Source organism: Somniosus microcephalus, chromosome 6 (genome assembly GCF_052327205.1).
Source record: "Somniosus microcephalus isolate GS21.2 chromosome 6, FLI_Smic_1.0, whole genome shotgun sequence".
In the NCBI taxonomy this organism is placed as follows: domain Eukaryota; kingdom Metazoa; phylum Chordata; class Chondrichthyes; order Squaliformes; family Somniosidae; genus Somniosus; species Somniosus microcephalus.
The window spans coordinates 162,911,898-162,931,966 of NC_140992.1; the positions used below are offsets into that span (position 1 = coordinate 162,911,898).

The window sequence follows — 20,069 nt, forward strand, 5'->3', positions numbered from 1 at the left end:
GCTGTGTTCATAATAAGAATGCCTATTTATTAATGAACATAAGAGCAATGTTGGGCTATTTGCCAGCGATTGTCCATTTCCTTCAGATTCGTACGATCTGTCAAGCTGAAACTTAACAAGTTCCGGGTTTTCACGGATCTCTTAGAAATCGGGAGTGAGGCAAAATGGCCTTTCAATACACTATCGGCCAAAATCACAATTCGCCGCTGATATCAACAAGAAAGCAGGATAAAGGCACGGTAATGTCGAAACAAATATTGATCATAAAAAATAAAGGTAAATTGCCCCAACAATTCTGGTCGGGATGACGGTGAACTGGCAATGTTCCACCTTTGAAACTGGCCGCAACTTATGGATTTGGCAGGTGTGCAGGTGGAAATCCCAAAGCTGCGGTCAGTCATTGACAGTTCCGTCACAGGCTACACTGTGCCCACCCCCTCCACAGAGCCAGCAATCCGTGTAATCAGCCAAATCAGGGAAAGTGATGAAAACTTCAGCTCTTCTGCAGTGAGTACGCTGTTAAATTCCCCACTAAAAGTTAAACCCAAAAGGATTAGGTGCAACTGGGGTTTTCACAGCATTATTACTGCTAAACAAACGTTAGGGGCCTCGAAAACTACTTTTAATTTTGTCTAGTATGAAATTAGTTCATTTTAATAAAAAATGAATTTTTAAAGAAATTTTCCAATAATGTTTTTTCAAGTTTGGCAATCTTTATTTAAGGTTTTCAATTTACCATCTGAGAGTCCCAATCTTTGTTTTCCTCCCTCGAACTATTTAAAAAAAATTAGAATTGGAGCTTACTCATTTCCTTTTTCACTGTCTGTGAAATCTGTGTTTTAATTGGCTGCTCAGACAGCTAGTTGATGCCACAGCAGTTCATACAAGGGGAACCCCACTACAGTTCATTGATTTGAATTGCACCATGGGAAACCCGAAGTTCTGGACACATGGATTGCAATATCTTTGTGCGAAGCGCACTTTGGGGCCAGTAGCGAAAACCTTCACTTCGCTGCTGACCGCAAATTCCGGGAATTATTTAGTATTTCTACTAAAGTAAGCACAACTTTTAAAACGGGAGCTGGAACTTCCAATTTCATGTAGAGAGAAAGTCAGGTGATTGTAAATGAACGGGTATTCATCCTACATTATTTCAAATGTAAGGATATACATAAGAGCATTTTAATCTATTAAATGCCATAATTCGCTCCATTTTATTCTGTCGCTCTAAAGATACATACAGAAATAGTGCAAAGTGAGAGCAGCACTTACGCAACATACACATGGAAACATTTTTCAATATCTGTGATAATAGGTCAGAGGCATCCGAATTACAAGTGACCTGTGTATTGTGAAATAAGGTGTAGTTTAAAAGATACCATCAGCTGCATTGAATAGTAAATAAAATCTGCTTTTACCTCTTGGACCCAGCGTATGTTGCGACATCGAACTAGCATAGTCTATAATTTTGTACCCATTAACTGACTCTAACTAAACTAACTAAATCCAGAAAACGCAAGTTAACAATGACAATTTGAGAATATGAATTCAGTTTAATAAAACCTGTAAACAAAAAGCTGGTATTAGTAAAAGTAACCACAAAGCTGTCGGATTGGTGTAAAACCCAACTGGTTCATGAATGTCCTTTGTGGTAGTAAACCTGCCATCCTTACCCGGTCTGGACTATATGTGACTCCAATCCGATACTAACTTGGTCGACTCTGAACTTCCCACTGAAGTATCCTATCAAGCGATGGGCAATAAATGTTGGCCTTGTCAACAATGTCCACATCCTGAGAATGAATAAGAAACATGACAGAATTCATGGCTGGCCGTGTCAGTGTGTGCCAGTTTGCGCCACTCACAGATACTTTTTTTATTATGCAGCGGTTGACCACGAAAAATGGCGAGAAATCGGCATAACCTTCAGTTGCCTCATTTACCCATCACAGCATCCAACTTGGACAACCCCAATGTCTTTGCCTCCAACTCCTTGGTCGGAATATGCTGCTCCACCACAGCAGCCGGACGACCAAGCAACCATGGAGAAGCTTATCGGAAAATTGCAGGTTATAATGCTCAATTTCACAAAGAACCTAAATGGTTTTGTCACTTTTTGCTGCAGCAAAAGTGTAACTTCAAGTATATAAACCTTGCCAGTTGCAGGTTATTGCCCCAGACTAGTCCTACCAGTGGACTACAAGAATGACCTATCATCCCTTATTTTTGAGTTGATTGGACTGATTCCACCAGTTGGGCACTGAAGGTGCTGGCATGGCATGCCGGCCGGCAGGCTGTGGGCCCATAGTGACTGAAGTTGCTTCCAATAATTTAATGGATGTTCTTTGGACCGACAATTCTTATGCCAGCTTGCATCGTTCTGTGCAGCAAGCACCCAAACAAGGTATCTGTCGAAGCATAGAATTATAGACTCATACAGCATAGACGGAGCCCATTTGGTCCATCACGTCTGTGCTGGATCTTTGGAAAAGCTATCCAATTGCTTCCACTCACCTGCTCTTTCCCCATATCCGTGCAAATTTCTCCTTTTTGAATATATCCAGTTACCTTTTTAAAGGTAGTATTGAATCTGCTTCCACCACCATTTCAGGAAGTGCATTCCAGATTATAACAAATAGCTGGATTTTTGCCAATTATCATAAATCTATGCCCTCTAGTTACGGACCCCACTGTCAGTGGAAACAGTTTATTCTGATCTACTCTATCAAAACCCTACATGATTATCAACACCTCTATTACATCTCCCATTAACTTTTTTTGCTATAAGGAGGACAATCTGACTTTCTCTCATCTCTCCACATAACTGGAGTCCCTCATCACCGGTACCCATTCTGGTGAATCTCCTCTGCACCCTCTCCAAGGCCTTGATATTCTATCTAAAATGTGGTGCGCAATATTGGCCACAATACCCCAGCTGAGGCCTAACCAGTGATTCATAAAGGTTCAGCATAACTTCCTTCCTTCTGTACTCTATGGCCGGAATTTTCCCGTCGCTGAAGCATACAGGTTTGGGGGCAGATCAGCAGTTAAACTCAGGGAAATTTACAGCATCTCAAGAACCCGCCGTTGATAATTCGGATTCTTTTACCCTCAGTCTGGTTCAGCAATCACTGAGCTGAATACAACTGGAGAGTTCAGCAGATATATTATCCGCGGAGTCTTACTCTGGTATATCGGCACCGACTCCTGCAAGAGTCTGACGAGTCCAACAGAGTAAGCAATTTGACATACAGCGTGCTACATATTTATACATGCATTGCGGAAGCATTAACACAGCATACATTCTGCGCCAATCATGAGCTGTACACATATACTTTTAACGTGATTTCCTTGTCTGGCAGTTCGAGCTGGGCAAGCTGCATTTTGTGATTGAGTTACAGCTAAGTAAAGATCCCGTGATGCGGTTAAGATTACTTGATTTCCTTATCTGGCAGTTCGGGCTGGGCAAGCTGCATTTTGTGATTGAGTTACAGCTAAGTAAATATCCCGTGATGCGGTTAAGATTACTTACTGTCTGTACAATTTTTGCACGCCGCCCTACATTGTTCCTTATCAGCATGGTGCAACATCGTAGGCACCAGCCATTTTAGCAACTTAAGTTCAGGTTAGCTTTTTACTTTTTTTGCTGCCTTTACAGTTTCTCGTTTCTTCTTCATTGACCTTTGTATTCTCATTCCCTCCTTTTATCATTCTATGATAATCAACCGTTATGGGACCCACTCGGTTACGTCTAACCTATTCAGTCGATCAAATTCTTCATCATCATCGTACTTTACTTCATCTTCCACTTCCTTCATTTCACATTCATTGGTCTGTCTTACTATTAACATCTTCGGGGCACCTATTTTCTCCAAAGCTAGCTGCATTTTTCCTAACACAAATTTCATGATTGCTAGTCCAACAAAGATACAGACGATTGCAACTGCTAAGTGCATAGCCATATTTATCAACCAGTCAGACCATCCTCCAAATCCCCAGTTTCCCCAGTTACTTGCTTCCTTCATATCATCCATTTGTTCCCTTATCTTAGTGATAAAACGGGTGATGTTCTCTGTCTGGTCTCGGACTCCCATAATGCATTTACCTTTTACTATTGCACAGACACCATCTTCTCGGGCCAGCAGGTAGTCTAGGGCATATCTATTCAGCATAGTGAATAACCTGAGTTCCGACAATTCTTCAGTGACTGCGTTGAGGGCCCCCATGGTAGCATTACCCAGGATGGTGAGGCCGCAGATAAGGTAGTTCCGGTTATTGGCGGCCAAATAGGCTCCAGTATAGCCTATAGAGAACAGACCAGCAAATCCATATCCTATAGAGGTTCCGTGTCCTCCTAGGGATTCAGGATCTTTCCACTTGGAGCAAAACTTTTCCGAGGCTGCCCTGGCTACTATTCTTCGGTGGGGTGTCCATTGGGAGGGGCAAGGTGCTGTGGTAGGGATTAAGGTAGCGATGGCTACAGTCTGGCGGGCGGTATCTATTACCATGTAATTAGTAGCTTTTCCTTGGCTCAAGAAAAAATAGCCGGGTTTGGTATATATCACGGATATACTTTTCTGCCTTGTGCTTAAATGGCTCGGGGGAAGGAAATAGTCCAAACCTCAGATCTCAAGAGTATCAGCAGGCTGGGTATTAGCTATTTCTACTAGAATAAAGGTTTCCCCCCCTACCTTCAGAGTTGTCCCATCCCCTTCTCCACATAAAACTTGTACTCCTTCGGTTATCGACATACATACGGATTGCTCACATGTGCAGCTACCGGTGTCAGGTCTTACCGTACATTGATGGTGGAGGCAGCGTGTCACCAAGCAGGTGTAGTTCTGTTTAACCCATACTGACCTACAACCATTGCCCGTCCCATTCCAACAATTCTCATAGCCACCAGGGTTCCTGCTTAGTCTCAGGCAATTGGCGGGCGGGGTTAAGGTATAGGGTAATGTTATATTGGTTGTGGGAGGGGGGAGATAAGTATCTAAATGAAAGTCTGTGGGAACAATAACCGGGGTTGGGGCAAACATCCCCTCAACAGATTTCAGGGGCGGATAACAAACAATTGACTTTGGTGAGTATAGGGCTGCGTGAGTCTGGAGGAATAGGTTACCCGTCGGGGTTTCTTCAGGGAAAGTGTGTTGGAGATCTCGTTTACGTCTTTTTGTGAGGGCACCTTCTAACCTAAAATAGTCGAAGCTGCTCATAGGGGGCAGCCCATTTCTCTTCCTTTCCTGATTGAACTTTAGATAACGATTTTGTCTTTTGGTATCTGTAGTTCTACGGCATGGCCCTGCAGTAACAGACTTGGTCACCTGGCATCGACAAACATAATCAAATTTACACTCAGTCCAATAGCATGGCAATGTCCCTCTGTGATTGTTTCTCAGCACTAGCGAGCGGTGGGGCTGTCTAAAAAGCCCAATGTCGGTGTCCAAGTTGATCACGTTCCATTTCCCGAACCCTCTTGGGTTATCATCATTGCACAGAAGCACATCTCCTTGGCATAGATGGTGTACCCGCTTGGGTTGGTCCCGCCGGCATGTTCTCCTTCTGGACTGTTGAGTTATTCCAGGAGTGAGCAGGACACCGATGGAGAGGATCCACTCTGGCGTCTACATGGCCAGTCGGCACGGCACGTCTGTTTAAGGAGAGATTTCTTGGAAGAAAGAGAGAGGTTAGTATTCTTTAAGTTTTAGGCATAACATTACTGACAATTTTACAGTGGTGGAGGTGAACCCAAGCACTCTTTCCCTCTACTTTAGCAGCAGTTGGGGTGGTGAGTAGGACTTGATAGGGTCCTTCCCAACGGGGTTCCAATCCTTTTCTTGTCCAATTCTTGATCAATACATAAGCTCCGGGCTCGATTTTGGACGGACTGGCTATAGGAGGGAGGTTGACGTAGGCAGCGCGCACCCGGGAGTGCAGACTTCTCAATGCCCTGGTTAACGACAAAATATAGTTAGTCATTTCTGCCGTCATGTGGTGAAAGTGGACAGTCTTTGGGACTTCCTGGTTCCACGGGGTTTTGAGAGGTCTGCCATATATGATTTCAGCAGGGCTCAACCTTGCTGCACCATCCGGGGTAGTACGTATTTGGAACAAGGCCACGGGGAGTAGTTTGAGCCAGGTAGTTCCCGTCTCGGCCTGTAATTTGGCAAGTTTATTTTTCAAGGTCTGATTAGCACGTTCGACCAGTCCGGCAGCCTGTGGCCTGTAGGCACAATGTAGCTGCTGTTGGATGCCCATCTGGGTGCAGAATTCCTTGTTTACCTGACCCACGAAGTGAGGGCCGTTGTCTGAACTTAATCGGTTTGGAATTCCGTACCTGGGAATAATTTCTCTCATTAAAACTTTTACAACAGTGGAGGCTTTGTTATCCGTAGTCGGGTAGGCCTCAATCCATTTACTAAATACATCAACAATAACCAGTACATATTTATAACACTGACACCTTTCCAACTCAATGTAGTCCAACTGGAGATTCTCAAAAGGACCCGTGGGTAACGGCGTCTTACCCATTTCACAAGGTATGCCTTTTCCCGGGTTATGCTGCTGACAAATGAGGCAGTGACTGCTAATACCTTGAGCCAGAGATTGTAATCTAGGATGCCACCATGTAGCTAATAATGTGTCACTAGTTGCTCTGGCACCAAAATGAGTTGCAAAGTTGAAATAAAGAATAGATTTGCCTTTCTAATCTAGGCTTTATTAACTTTAAAAACCCAGTAGCACATCTTTCAACACCAGTCTCCAACAATGACTAGAGAGAACTGAATTTAAGATGGCCACCACAAATCACCTGACATCCACTACCAATGAGTTTAAAACATATATCTCAAGGTAGAAACAAACAACCAATTACAATACTTCTTACTAATACAGAGAACAGCCACACCATTCACCAATCACAATACTTCTTATTAAAAATAGGAAATAATCACCACATGCACCCCTCCTTTTAAAACATGCTCCAACCTAAATAACCTTTACAATTTATAATTAATTTATTTACAACTAAAATACAAATATAATATTTCAACAACTTTAAAACATTACTATCAATTTAAAAGTCCACTTTCAATCGGTCAACCGGATATCTTGTTCGTGTCGACCTTCTTAACCTTGTTGAAATTCCTTGCCCTCCCACACCCGGAGGCACCGAAGTATCTTCTGCAGACAGGCTATCCATATCCCGATTATCAACGGTTTCCGGATTGGAAATCCCATCAGGAAGTAAACTAGGATGGTCATGAACATCCATCAAAGGCTGACTAATAGAAGTATAATTATCTGCAATAGGATTGGAAACATTCGTAGTATCTATAACAACATCCACATTATCTGAATCATGACTATTATTAGTATCCTCGGAAGAGGGCTGGCCACCACAAGGAGCCAAATCTTTAATTGAAACAGTACTTTCTTTCCCATCTTGGAATCAAATATGAGCATATTGGGAATTTGCCTCCAACAGCTCCACTTCCTCCACTAAAGGATCATATTTTGACAATCTAACATGACGTCGAAGCAACACAGGTCCCTGCATAGTAAGCCATGAAGGTACCGAATATCCCGTAGTAGATCTCCGCGGGTAATTAAAGAGCCTTTCATGGGGGGTCACATTAGTAGCCATTGAAAGCAATGATCTAATGGAATGCAGGGCATCAGGCAGTACCATTTTCCACTGTGTATTCTTAAGATTCCGGGATGTCAAAGCCAACACAACTGCCTTCCAGATCACCCCATTGTATCGTTCGCACTGTCCATTACCCTGGGGGTTATACGGGGTAGTTCTACTAGTAGAAATTCCCCGACTCTGAAGGTATTCCTTCAACTGGGAAGACATAAAAGAACTTCCTTGATCCGAATGGATATACGCCGGCATCCCAAAGATGACAAAAAGTTGAGTCAGACATTTGATAACTGTAGCAGCTGATACATCTGCGCAAGGAAAAGCAAAAGGAAACCTTGAAAACTCATCCACAACAGTAAATATGTATCGATTTTGAGTCGTTGAAGGAAGAGGCCCCTTAAAATCAACGCTCAAATGTTCAAAAGGAGAAGTAGCCTTTATAATATGAGCTCATTGAGGCTTAAAGAAATTCGGTTTACACCGAGCACAGATCGAACATGATGAAGTCATCCACTTGACGTCTTCAACTGAAAAGGGCAAATTCTTACTGCGTACGAAGTGTATCATCCTCGTAACCCCAGGATGACATAAAGCATTGTGAAGATTAATAAGCGTATCTCCGTGAATCACATAACAATAAGCCCTTGACAGTGCATCAGCAGCAACATTATCCTTCCCCGGACGATAAACTATATCAAAATGGTAACATGCCAACTCAATCCTCCACCTCATTATTTTATCATTCTTAATCTTTCCAAAATGTTTAACATCAAACATAAAGGACACCGATTTTTGATCGGTTACCAACGTGAAATGTCGCCCCGATAAATAATGTCTCCATTTTCGCAGTGCTTCTACTATTGCATATGCCTCTTTCTCTATTGAAGAATGCCTTTTTTCACTATTGTTCAAAGTACGTGAGAAAAAGGCCACAGGTCTTCCATTTTGGTTCAGAGTAGCCCCAATTGCAAAATCAGAAGCATCCGTCTCAATCACAAAGGGAACCTGCTCATCAATAGAATGCACAACTGCTCCTAGGATATCCTTTTTAAATTTATCAAAACATGTCCTGGCCTCCCATGATAGAGGATATGTCGTAACCCGTATAAGGGGCTGGATCTTCTGCGAAACGTTTGCAATCCAATTAGAATAGTAAGAAAACAGTCCAACAACTCGTTGCAAAGCCTGAGAATTAGTAGGATAAGGTAAATCGATCAATGGTCGCAGACGTTCTGGATCTGGTTTAATCTTATTTCCCGAGATAATATACCCCAGTAGATTTACCTCAGTAGTCGAAAAGATACACTTCTCTTTATTAAAAGTTAAACCAACTTTTTCCGCAGCTTGAAGGAATCTTTCTAAATTAGAATCATGCTCCACCCTTGATTTACCACACACCGTAATATCATCTAAATATGAAAAGGTGTCAGAGAGAGAGTTATCACTTATAAAAGCATCCATTGCCCGTTGAAAACAAGCAACACCATTAGTAGCACGGTGGCATAGTGGTTAGCACTGTTGCCTCACAGCGCCAGGGACCCGGGTTCAAATCCGGCCTCGGGCAACTGTCTGTGTGGAGTTTGCACATTCTCCCCGTGTTTGCGTGGGTTTACTCCGGGTGCTCCGGTTTCCTCCCACAGTCCAAAGATGTGCAGGTTAGGTTGATTGGCTATGATAAATTGACCCTTAGTGTTAGGGGGATTAAATATGTGGGGTTACGGGGATAGGGTGGGATATGTGTTGGTGTGGGGGTTACGGGGATCGGGTGGGATATGTGTCAGTGCAGGCTCGATGGGCCGAAATGGCCTCTATCTGCACTGTGGGGTTTCTGTGATTTCTGTGATTCTGTGATAACACCAAATGGTATTCGGCAAAACTGATACAGCTTTCCACCAGCCTCAAAGGCTGTATATGGTTGATCCCTCTTAACAATAGGAATCTGATAATAAGCACTCTTTAAATCAATAGTGCTAAAAAACTTATACTGAGACACTTTGTTGATAAGCTCATTAATCTTAGGCAAAGGGTACGCATCTAATTGAGTATACCTATTAATAGTTTGAGAGTAGTCTATCACCATTCGTTTCTTATGCCTCTCGTTAGTGGTGACAACTACCTGAGCCCGCCAAGGCGAACAACTAGGTTCAATGATTCCTTCCAATAAAAGATGTTGGACTTCAGAATTAATAAATTCTCTATCCTGACTGCTATACCTTCTTGACTTGGTAGCAATTGGCTTACATTCCGGCATCAAATTGGAAAAAAGTGATAATGGAGGAATGGATAAAGAAGTTAATCCACAAATGGATAAGGGTGGCTTAGTCCCTCCAAACGAAAGACTAAGACTCTCGTGTAATTTAAGCACATCATGACCAATCAAAATATCCACACAAAGATTAGGCAAAACAGATAGGCATATATCAGCATACGTATTACCTAGAAGAATCAATTTCACAAGGCAACAACCAGCTACTTGTGAAGTAAGGGTCGGCTGAGCCATACACACCTGATAAGTAACAGGCAAGATTTTCAAACACCTTTCCTTCACAAACTGAAGACTTATAAAACTCTCAGTACTGCCCGTATCTATGAGAGCCTTCACTTCTAACCCATTAACTTGGGCCACAACTATAGCTTTGTTTAGGCCATGAGCAAATGCAGCAGAAATTGATGCAATAAATGCCCTCTCTACAGGTTGAATAGTCGCAGAAGAGGAGGTAATTGAACCTAATGATTTACAAACACGTGCATAATGACCTCTCTTGCCGCATTTACTACATACAGCCTCCCGGGCAGGACACTTCAAACGAGGATGCCGGACGTTCCCACAAAAATAACACTTCTGAATCCTAGAGGCAACAGCCGCCAAAGTAAAAGGTGGAGCTGTTGGAGTAGAAACTATTTCAGAATCTAGTAAACCACTCCCATTAAGTCCACCTAATTCCTTTTCATCCGGAACTGCTGAAACCACAGTCACAGGCCGATTAGAAAGAGCATAAGAATCCGAACTTCTCTGAGCCATATCCAATGTAGAAGCTTGCTCAAAAGCACTCTTGAGAGCCAAAGTCTTATTTTCTAACAACCGCTGACGAATTGATCTAGACAGTAGTCCATTAATAAAAGCATCCCGTACCGGTTCTTCCTTATATTCTTCGGCCGTCACGGCTTTATAATTACAGTTAGCACCAAGGTGCCGAAGTGCTTGTAAATAAGTATCCAAAGATTCTCCCACCTGCTGCCTACGGGCAGATAGAAGGTAACGTGCAAATGCCTCATTCTTTGGTTTAACAAAAATCTTCTCCAATGTAGAAATAGCCAATTCGTAAGTTTTACAGTCCAAAATATACTTATACACATCCGGAGCAATGTAGTTGATCAGCATATTCAGCTTATTCAGAGACTCTTGTTCCAACACACCCAAAAAATTTGTAAATGTACAATACCAATGTTTCCATTTATCATCCACTCCTGCAGAATTAGGGTCAGCATTGAATCGTTCTGGTTGAAGATATCACTCCATTCTGATAAAAAGTTAATAAATTGAAATAAAGAATAGATTTGCCTTTCTAATCTAGGCTTTATTAACTTTAAAAACCCAGTAGCACATCTTTCAACACCAGTCTCCAACAATGACTAGAGAGAACTGAATTTAAGATGGCCACCACAAATCACCTGACATCCACTACCAAAGAGTTTACAACATATATCTCAATGTAGAAACAAACAACCAATTACAATACTTCTTACTAATACAGAGAACAACCACCCCATTCACCAATCACAATACTTCTTATTAAACATAGGAAATAATCACCACAAAAGTGTATACATTCAATAACCCATAATGCTAGCTCATCTGACATACAAGTTTGCTCGGCAGGGGTGACCCATAGTTTAGACACACAATCATATGTACAACCGAGCTGTTTCCACAGTCCCTTATCACAGTCAGGAGCGTCCTCCTGTAACTTAATGACCTCTTGGATGGTTGGCATTGGCTTTTCCGAGGGAGACTTGCTTTTATTTGAGCTTTTAGTCTGGCTCATCATTCTAGGCACAACCACTCGTTGTTCCTGGGACGCTTCCTTAGCTTCCTGGTCAGCGCATCTATTCCCTATATCTATTGGGGTTTGTCCTGCTGTGTGTGCGGAGCACTTTATCATGGAAATCTATTTTGGTAGTATGAGGGCTTGTAGCAAGTCAGGTATTAATTTCTGATGGGATATCTGTGTTCCTGCAGAGGTTAGGAACCCTCTGTTTTTCCATAATTGTCCGAAATCATGAACCACTCCGAAGGCATATCTCGAGTCTGTATAAACGTTAACCTTTAAGTCCTTTCCTAAGATACAAGCTCGTATTAATGCGAACAGTTCTGCTTGTTGGGCGGAATACGGAAACTCAAAGGCGGCAGACTCCAAAGTTTTACCGTCCTGATCTACGATGGCATATCCAGAAAGTCTTTTCCCAAGGGGACTGACGGACGCACTTCCATCTACATACATGGTTGTGTCAGGACTCTGCATTGGGGCATCAGATAGATCATCCGTGATGGAGGTATCTTCCTTGATTAAAAATAGACAATCATGTCCTGGGTCCGTTTGTTCGAGGGGTGGTTCTGTGAGAAAACATGCTGGGTTGATAGTAGTACAATGCTTAAATTGCAGTTTAGGATTATTCAACAGGTATATCTCGTACTTATTTTGTCGGGCCATAGTGAGGTGCTGAGTTTGTAATTGGCCTAATAGTGCAGTTACCGAGTGCGAACTGTATACTGTAATATCTTGTTGCAAAGTTAGATTGGCAGCCGACTGTAGGTTATTATAGATGGCGGTCAGAATCTGGGTGCATACGGGATGCCCTAGCGCTACCGGATATAACTTCGAGGAGTAGTAAGCCACCGGCCTATGCTTGTCCCCATGTTTTTGAGTTAGGACAGCAGTCGAACAATCAGTGAGGATAGTGCAGTATAGCTGGAAGGGCCTGTCATACAGGGGTCTCCCCAACGCTGGTGCTTGTGACAATGCTCCCTTTAGGTTTTCAAACGCTCTCAGGGCGACAGGATCTAGCTGAAACTTGCCCTCCATACTGGTGTATGGTGTCAGTCGTTTGGTTTCCAGAGCGATGTTGGGTATCCATTGTCTACAGTAGTTTACCATCCCCATCCATTGCCTCACTTGTTTCGCATTACGGGGTACGGGGAACTGACAGATTGGCTCAATCCTGCTTCTCTCTAGACTCCACTCGGTTGCTGAGAGCATGAAGCCGAGGAACTTAACTTTCTGTTGAGCCACTAGTACCTTTGATTGAGATACTACATACCCTAGTGAGGATAGGTGATTAAGCAACTGGGCAGTGTCTTCCCGGTTACTTTGTTCATCAGGGCTAGCTATTAGCAAATCGTCCATGTATTGGACCAGAGCGGAACCATGTTTTAAGGTCAAAGTCTGCAACTGTCCTTGTAGGCACCTAGAGAATAATGTTGGAGAGTTTACAAAACCTTGCGGCAGTCGGGTCCACGTATACTGTTGTCCATTATAAGTAAAGGCAAAGAGGTACTGGCTTGCCGGTTCCAGTGGCAAGGTGAAGAAGGCGTATTGGAGATCGACTACTGCAAAGATTTTCACTTGTGCAGGGGCCTGGGCCAGAATGTGAGCTGGATTAGGTACCAGTGCATGAAGCGGTTGTACAATAGCATTGATAGATCGTAAGTCCTGTACTAGTCTGTACTGGTTTGGCTTTCCTGGTTTTGAAACTGCAAGTATGGGCGTGTTGCACGGGGACTGGCATTTAATCAGGATTCCTTGTTTCAGTAGTCCCGTGATCAGTTTATCAATGCTTGGTATCGCTTGTTGTTTCAGCGGATACTGTCATATGGAGGGTAGTACAACATTTTCCTGTAGGGCGATTTGGATGAGAGTTATTTTAACGCATCCTACCTGTGTGGGGTCTTCTGCCCACACTCGCGGATTGACGTATTCCGGTACCTCATTCCCGACGTGGTGGTGCAACTGTGTCAAGGCTACCTTTGGTTCTTGGTAGAACAGGATAGTTCGACCGCCTGACAGGGCCTGCTCCTGCCGGTCATCTGGGTTAGCTTGTTCAACTGCCTGTTTTACCATGGGTCCCAGATCTTTCGCATGGTAGGGGAAGTTCACTTCCCGGGTGATGTGTGGGGCTACAGTTAGGGGTTGCTTCCACAATTCCGAGGGAGCCTCAACATATTCTGCTTTCCCCTCCGGTCCCGTAACTATGGCTTGGAGAACAACATCCCACTCAGTCCCTCCATAAGCTTGGTAAAAATTCTCCAACTCCTTATCTTTTCCACTTCGATCATAAGCTAGGGTTACATGAGATGGGGGTTCATCCTTTAAGTCCAGAGTCCACCATTGTGGGGTGATAGAGGCATAACATTGTCTTTTAGGGGCCCATGGTTTCACAGTTATTCCTTCGTTCCCACACTCAAGTCTTAATTGAAATGCACATAACAGGTCTCTGGCCATGAGATTGCAATCCAGCCCATTTGTGATTACGAATTGGTGTTTTACGGACTCATTTCGAAATGCTACTTCAACTGGTTCTGATATCGGGTACTGGCACACTTGTCCTTGGAATCTGGACAGGCTTTGTGTCTCCCCGGATTTAGGGAGATTGAGCTCCAATTGGACGGATGACATAGATGCTCCGGTGTCTACCAGAAACATATGCCAGTTCCCTCCAATCAGTAGTGATAGAACGGGCTCCTTGTCCGACTGGAACCCGTTCACCACGAGGTGGGCCAGTCAGTACTGGGGAAACGGATTATTTTGGGAGAAGTCTGTATATCTTCCTCGTCCCCGATTTCCCTGCCAACCTCCCCGTTGTCCTTGCATATGGTCTCCTCTTCCTTGTCTTCGGGAGGGACATTCCTTGCTCCAGTGGCCTTGCTGACCACAGTTGAAACAGGCATCTGACCCTGCTTGCCTCCCTCCTCTTCCTCTACCGCTGAAATTTTGTCTCGGGGGAGCGTAGGGTGGGCCATGATATCCGTACCCTTGTCCATCAACCTGCCCTGGGACACAGTACTGGGGCTCCGTCTGATATCCTATCACATCTTGGGTGGGCTTTGGCTCTTCCTTTTTCATCACATACTCAGTCTTGACTTTGACCTGGGGCTGACTCTCCTGATTCTTACTCTCTTTCCAATAATATTTCACTGCCCTGGCCATCTGGCTGGGACAATTCTCTGAACAGTCCATATTGTTAGTCTTAATTGCTTCAGACACCGAGGTTGGTAGACAATTTATCAGAATAGCACAGTATTGCGGCGAGTTTGCTCCATTCTGGTAATTAGCATCTCCTGACTGACTCCGATATACCTCAGAGAATCTCTCTAGAAATTCCTCTGCTCCCTCGCCCTTTCGTGGTTTAGTACCCAACACCTTGGATATGTCAATCGGCTTCTGTAGGGTGGTGGTTAAAGCAGTGAGTATGGCACGTTCACGAGCATCTCTCTGTGCATGTTGATTCTCTAATGCGGCATGGTCCGCAAGGCCTAGGTTAACCAAGAACCTTGCATGTTCGGCGGGAGTCAAGACCTGCTGTACTAACGCCCATAAGTCTCTTGATTCAGCATGATAGACGAGTATAGTAGTCCGGAGGAAGTCTACAAACAAGGTGGGGGATTTCTTCCTATCTGGCATCCTGGTTAAGTTAGCCATTATCTTGTTAGGTTTCCAGGGGTAGTAGATACCTATGGTCTGGGGGTTACCGGCGGCCACTGGATTAGCCGTGTTAAAGGCAGGGCTAGGCATTTGTTTCACTGGCAACTGCCGGGGTGTCGGTTTATGTCTGGCGGGTCTCTCGGTATCGGATTCTGATTCCAGGGATGACAAGTCGTCTCCTGAATCTCCACTGTCAATGTCACTATGGTCCCAGCACTCTAAAAAGGACCTTAAAGCCTTGAGGGTACTCTGGCTCTGACTCTCTAGTCTCTGACTTTGAATCATCTGCCTTTGATTTCTCCGTTTTCGTGACCTTGATGGGCTGGGTTGGGGTGGGGAGGGTGGCCTCGGGGGCCGATTATTCTTAGTCCTGAGTCGGGTGTAAAAAGCAACAGGGTCAGTATACTGGGGACCCGGTTGTTGGTCTCCCATCTGGACCGGCGGGGGATTATTCACTTGAACCGTGACTGACGGCGGCGGGGAAACGGCACTGGCAGATACTTGAGGTGTCGGCGCGGGGGTTTGTACAGTTGGTACGGGTGCCACCGGGGGATAAATGTTAACGTACAAGGGGGGGAGCATGGGGAACAACATGAGCCCTGTGATTCCATTCTTCCAAATCATCATCATCTCCCTCTGTTAAGGCAAGGCCAGCCATTGGATTACGTAATCCACTCTTATCAGTCTTTCCAGACTCGCCCATGGTCTTTTCAGACTCCTGTTTCAAGCGTTTCTCATGAGCGCATTCCTTTTTCAGTACCTCTACTGGTTTGACTACCCCTCCTCCGGTAAGTCCTATTCCTAATTTTAAGGCATTATCCTGCCAACTTGCTAACAAGGAAGTTTCTTTTAGTTCCTGGCAGTACTGTCTCCATAGGGCAATTAGTTCTTTGGCTGTGGTACCCCTGTTACTTCTCCAAATTAGTTCTTGAGCCTTTTTAGCGGCATCTAGATTCTTAGTTCCTCCTAGTGGCCAGTGATCACTTCCTAATTTCTTATTTAATCCTCCCGACAACTGTCTAAGTTGCTTTGCTTTGTCAGGATGTTGTTCACAAAGGGTCTGTAAGGCGCTACCCGATTCAGTCATGGTATCTAAACAATTGCCCATCTTACTCCCCTTGTGAACTTTACACAGTCGCGTTTTAAACTTGTTCAGAGCCTAGGCGGGCCAAGTGATATACAAGGTCAATGCTTTACCTGACACAAGTGCTTATTTCTAAGTTTACACAGTTCCTAGTTATTTCCTCAGTACGTATACTGACCCTCAGTGATATCCGATCACTGACCTAATCACCTATCTCTTCCAATATTCGCCAGACTGACCTGGATCTCGGCGGGACACCACACGGGAGCTAGCGATTGGCCGACTCGTCATCGGACTGGCGGAATCGGAGGAAAACCAAGGTAGTAAGAGAAAACTACTTACATCGGGGGCCCATTTCCTCCTTCCCTGTCCGAGAGGATTCAGCTCTTAATTCGCGAACTCTCGGTGACTGTCCGTTGAGATCCCACTTCTGACACCAAATGATAATTCGGATTCTTTTACCCTCAGTCTGGTTCAGCAGTCACTGAGTTGAATACAACTGGAGAGTTCAGCAGATTTATTATCCGCGGAGTCTTACTCTGGTATATCGGCACCGACTCCTGCAAGAGTCTGACAAGTCCAACAGAGTAAGCAATTTGACATACAGCGTGCTACATATTTATACATGCATTGCGGAAGCATTAACACAGCATACATTCTGCGCCAATCATGAGCTGTACACATATACTTTTAACGTGATTTCCTTGTCTGGCAGTTCGAGCTGGGCAAGCTGCATTTTGTGATTGAGTTACAGCTAAGTAAATATCCCGTGATGCGGTTAAGATTACTTACTGTCTGTACAATTTTTGCACGCCGCCCTACATTGTTCCTTATCAGCATGGTGCAACATCGTAGGCACCAGCCATTTTAGCAACTAAAGGTCAGATTAGCTTTTTACTTTTTTTGCTGCCTTTACAGTTTCTCGTTTCTTCTTCATTGACCTTTTTATTCTCACTGTCATCCCATCGACTTCTGCTTTTAACTTGGGAGTGTTTGGAGGTGTGCCACGGACCCGCTCAGGAGAGGCGGGCGACCTCATTCAAGTACATAAATGCTTGATGAGAGAACCTTAAGAGGGTTTTTACCAGCAGCTTTTGACTTTAACTTCAGGAGCATGGGTTTCATGCACGTCGGGAACCTCACCTGTGAAGGGGAGGTGGAAGCTCAGTGGCCATTGTGCGAGTCCATTAGTTGAGAGTTGGGAAAAACACATTACACCTGATTACTTGACTAATGGAAAGGATCTTGCTGACTCCATTTTGTGCAGAGATTTAGCTGTCAGCAGTTTGCAGATCATTTCTGTAACCTCGGAATCCACTTCCACCACTTTGCTAGTCGCTATGATTGAGGGATTGGCCCTTTGATCTCCACTTTACCTGCCCTCTATTACATCAGCTTGGGTGCCACTTATGCTGTCTCACCTTGGACCTCAGAATTGGAACAAGATGAGCCGCAGCACCAACAACACCAGCAGCAGCACCAACAACACCAGCAGCAGCAGCAGCAACCACTGAGGAGTTCTCCTCACCATGCTGATGCTGCACAGGAGGTGGTCAGCAGAGGGCTGCACCGTGCCAGAGGCGATGCCCCCAACACAGGGTATTCAGGAAGAGGATGAGCTTCCTGGACATGACTGAGCAGCAGTTCTTCAGAAGGCTCAGGCTATCACGCTAGGTCATCGCAGACATCTGTAGCTTGCTGGAGCAAAACCTGCTGCCCAGCAGACCTGGTGGGCGTGTCTGACCAGTGGCTGTCAAAGTCATCACTGCCCTCAACTTCTTCACCTCAGGCTCCTTCCAGGGATGTGCAACAGACATTTGGAGGAGCTCGCAGTCGACCGCCCACAGATACATCACCCAGGTGAATGATGGAATGTTTGACAAGTCAACCAATTATATCAACTTTGCCACTGATGAAGCCAGTGTTACTGATCGGGTGGTTGGCTTTGCCACACTGTCTGGCTCCCCACGGGTGCAGGGCGTCATCAACTGCACACATGTGGCCATCAGGGCACCCCATCATCACCCAGGAGTCTTTGTGAATGCAAGGGCTTCCACTCCCTCAAAGTGCAGCTCGTCTACAAACATAAAAAAATCATCATGCATGTGAGTGCCAGATTCTCTGGCAGCTGTCATGATTATTTCATGCTGCACCATTCCACCGTCCCTCAGACCTTTGCACCTCCAAATAGACTTACTGGCTGGCTGCTTGGAGACAAGGGCTATTCACTGAAGACATGGGCCATGACACCCTTGAGGAGGCCAAATACTGAGGCCCAGGAGTGTTATAATGAGAGCCACATGACCACACGATGTGTCATAGAGCAAGCAATAGACATGCGGAAGATGCACTTCAGTTACCTTGACAGATGTGGAGGAGCCCTTCAGTACACACCAGCCAGGGTCTCCAGAATCATCGTTGTTTGCTGTGTGCATCACCACATAGCACAGCAGCAAGGACTGGAGCTGCAGGAGGAGCAAGGCACAGATCGCATCTCCACTTCAGAGGAGGAGGAGGAGGAGCAGGTGGAAGACGAGGAGGTGGAGGAACTTGAGGAGGAGATGGCACCAGCAGTGGTGCACATTGCTGCCCGGGAGGCCTGGGATGGTCTCATCATGACCAGATTTACTTAAATTGCTCCAACGTACCCATGTGGCTGCCACATGCTGTACTAAGTCCCCCCCCCCACCAACAACAACACCATAAAGCATCCCTACAATGACCAAGCCATTCCTGTCACCGAAACCCCCATTGCTCGAGGTTAACTAATGCCTCACCATTCACCCCAAGTGACAAAGCCAATGCAAGATAGCAGGCAAAAATGGACAAGATCAGAAAGTGGTGCAAAAATACATTTGTCTGTGCCATAAAAATAACTGAATCTTAACATTAACATTTGTTCATATACCCATGTGCAGATGCTTGTGCATCTAGGATTGTGTCTTTTTTCTTTTCCGTGTGCTTCTACGAGATACAACCCCTGTGGCTTCAGCAGGGGTGGAGGCAGGCTGCTCACTTCCCTGCTGCGACTGGTTAGACACTTTTGGCGGACGTCCTCTGGGTCTTGGAGCCTGTGAGATCCCTGCCATACACTGCTCCTCCTGCAACTGTCAGGGGCAGACTCAGCCATCGGGATCCGAGGAAGCATGTGGGGCCCAGAATGAGGGGGAGGCAACGGGGAGAAGTGGGAGTGCTTTGAGAAAAGCCACCACTTCCATGTCCCCTCTCACCATCAACCCTTATATGGGACTCCCACACTTTCCTGCTAGCAAGGAGCTAGAGAACATCATGCTGCACAGCAGTGGGGTGATGAATGCTCAAATCAATGTTTATATCCCTCCTAGAGATGAGGTCTATGAGCCTCTGCCCTCTGTTGCCCACAGCGAGCACGTGCTCATTTGACTGGAACATTTGCTGTGCCATGCAGGTGGCCACCCTTTCCATGGAACAGCACATCATCGCCATCGGCAGCGACATGGTGGTTCTCATGTTGGAGATGGACTCCTCCATTCTCTGCACATTTGCAGAAATCGTGGCTGCAAAAGCTGCCAGAGCCTCATGCAATTGTTGCTGCCCCTCTGAGATCACCCTCTTTCTCGATGGCCCCCGAGGTTCAGCATCTGTATGCAGCTCAGCAGAG

At 45.0% G+C, this 20,069-nt stretch overlaps 1 long non-coding RNA gene and 1 pseudogene across 1 annotated transcript; both read right to left on the reverse strand.

The window, feature by feature from the left end:
• Positions 1-1,195: 1,195 nt before the first annotated feature.
• On the reverse strand, positions 1,196-17,368 carry LOC147116160 (uncharacterized). The gene is made up of 2 exons (XR_015078756.1): positions 16,892-17,368; positions 1,196-5,668 (listed from the first exon to the last, which is right to left on the reverse strand). It is a non-coding gene; the product is annotated as an uncharacterized LOC147116160 (long non-coding RNA).
• Positions 14,425-16,132, reverse strand: LOC147116161 (uncharacterized; annotated as a pseudogene).
• Positions 17,369-20,069: the final 2,701 nt, after the last annotated feature.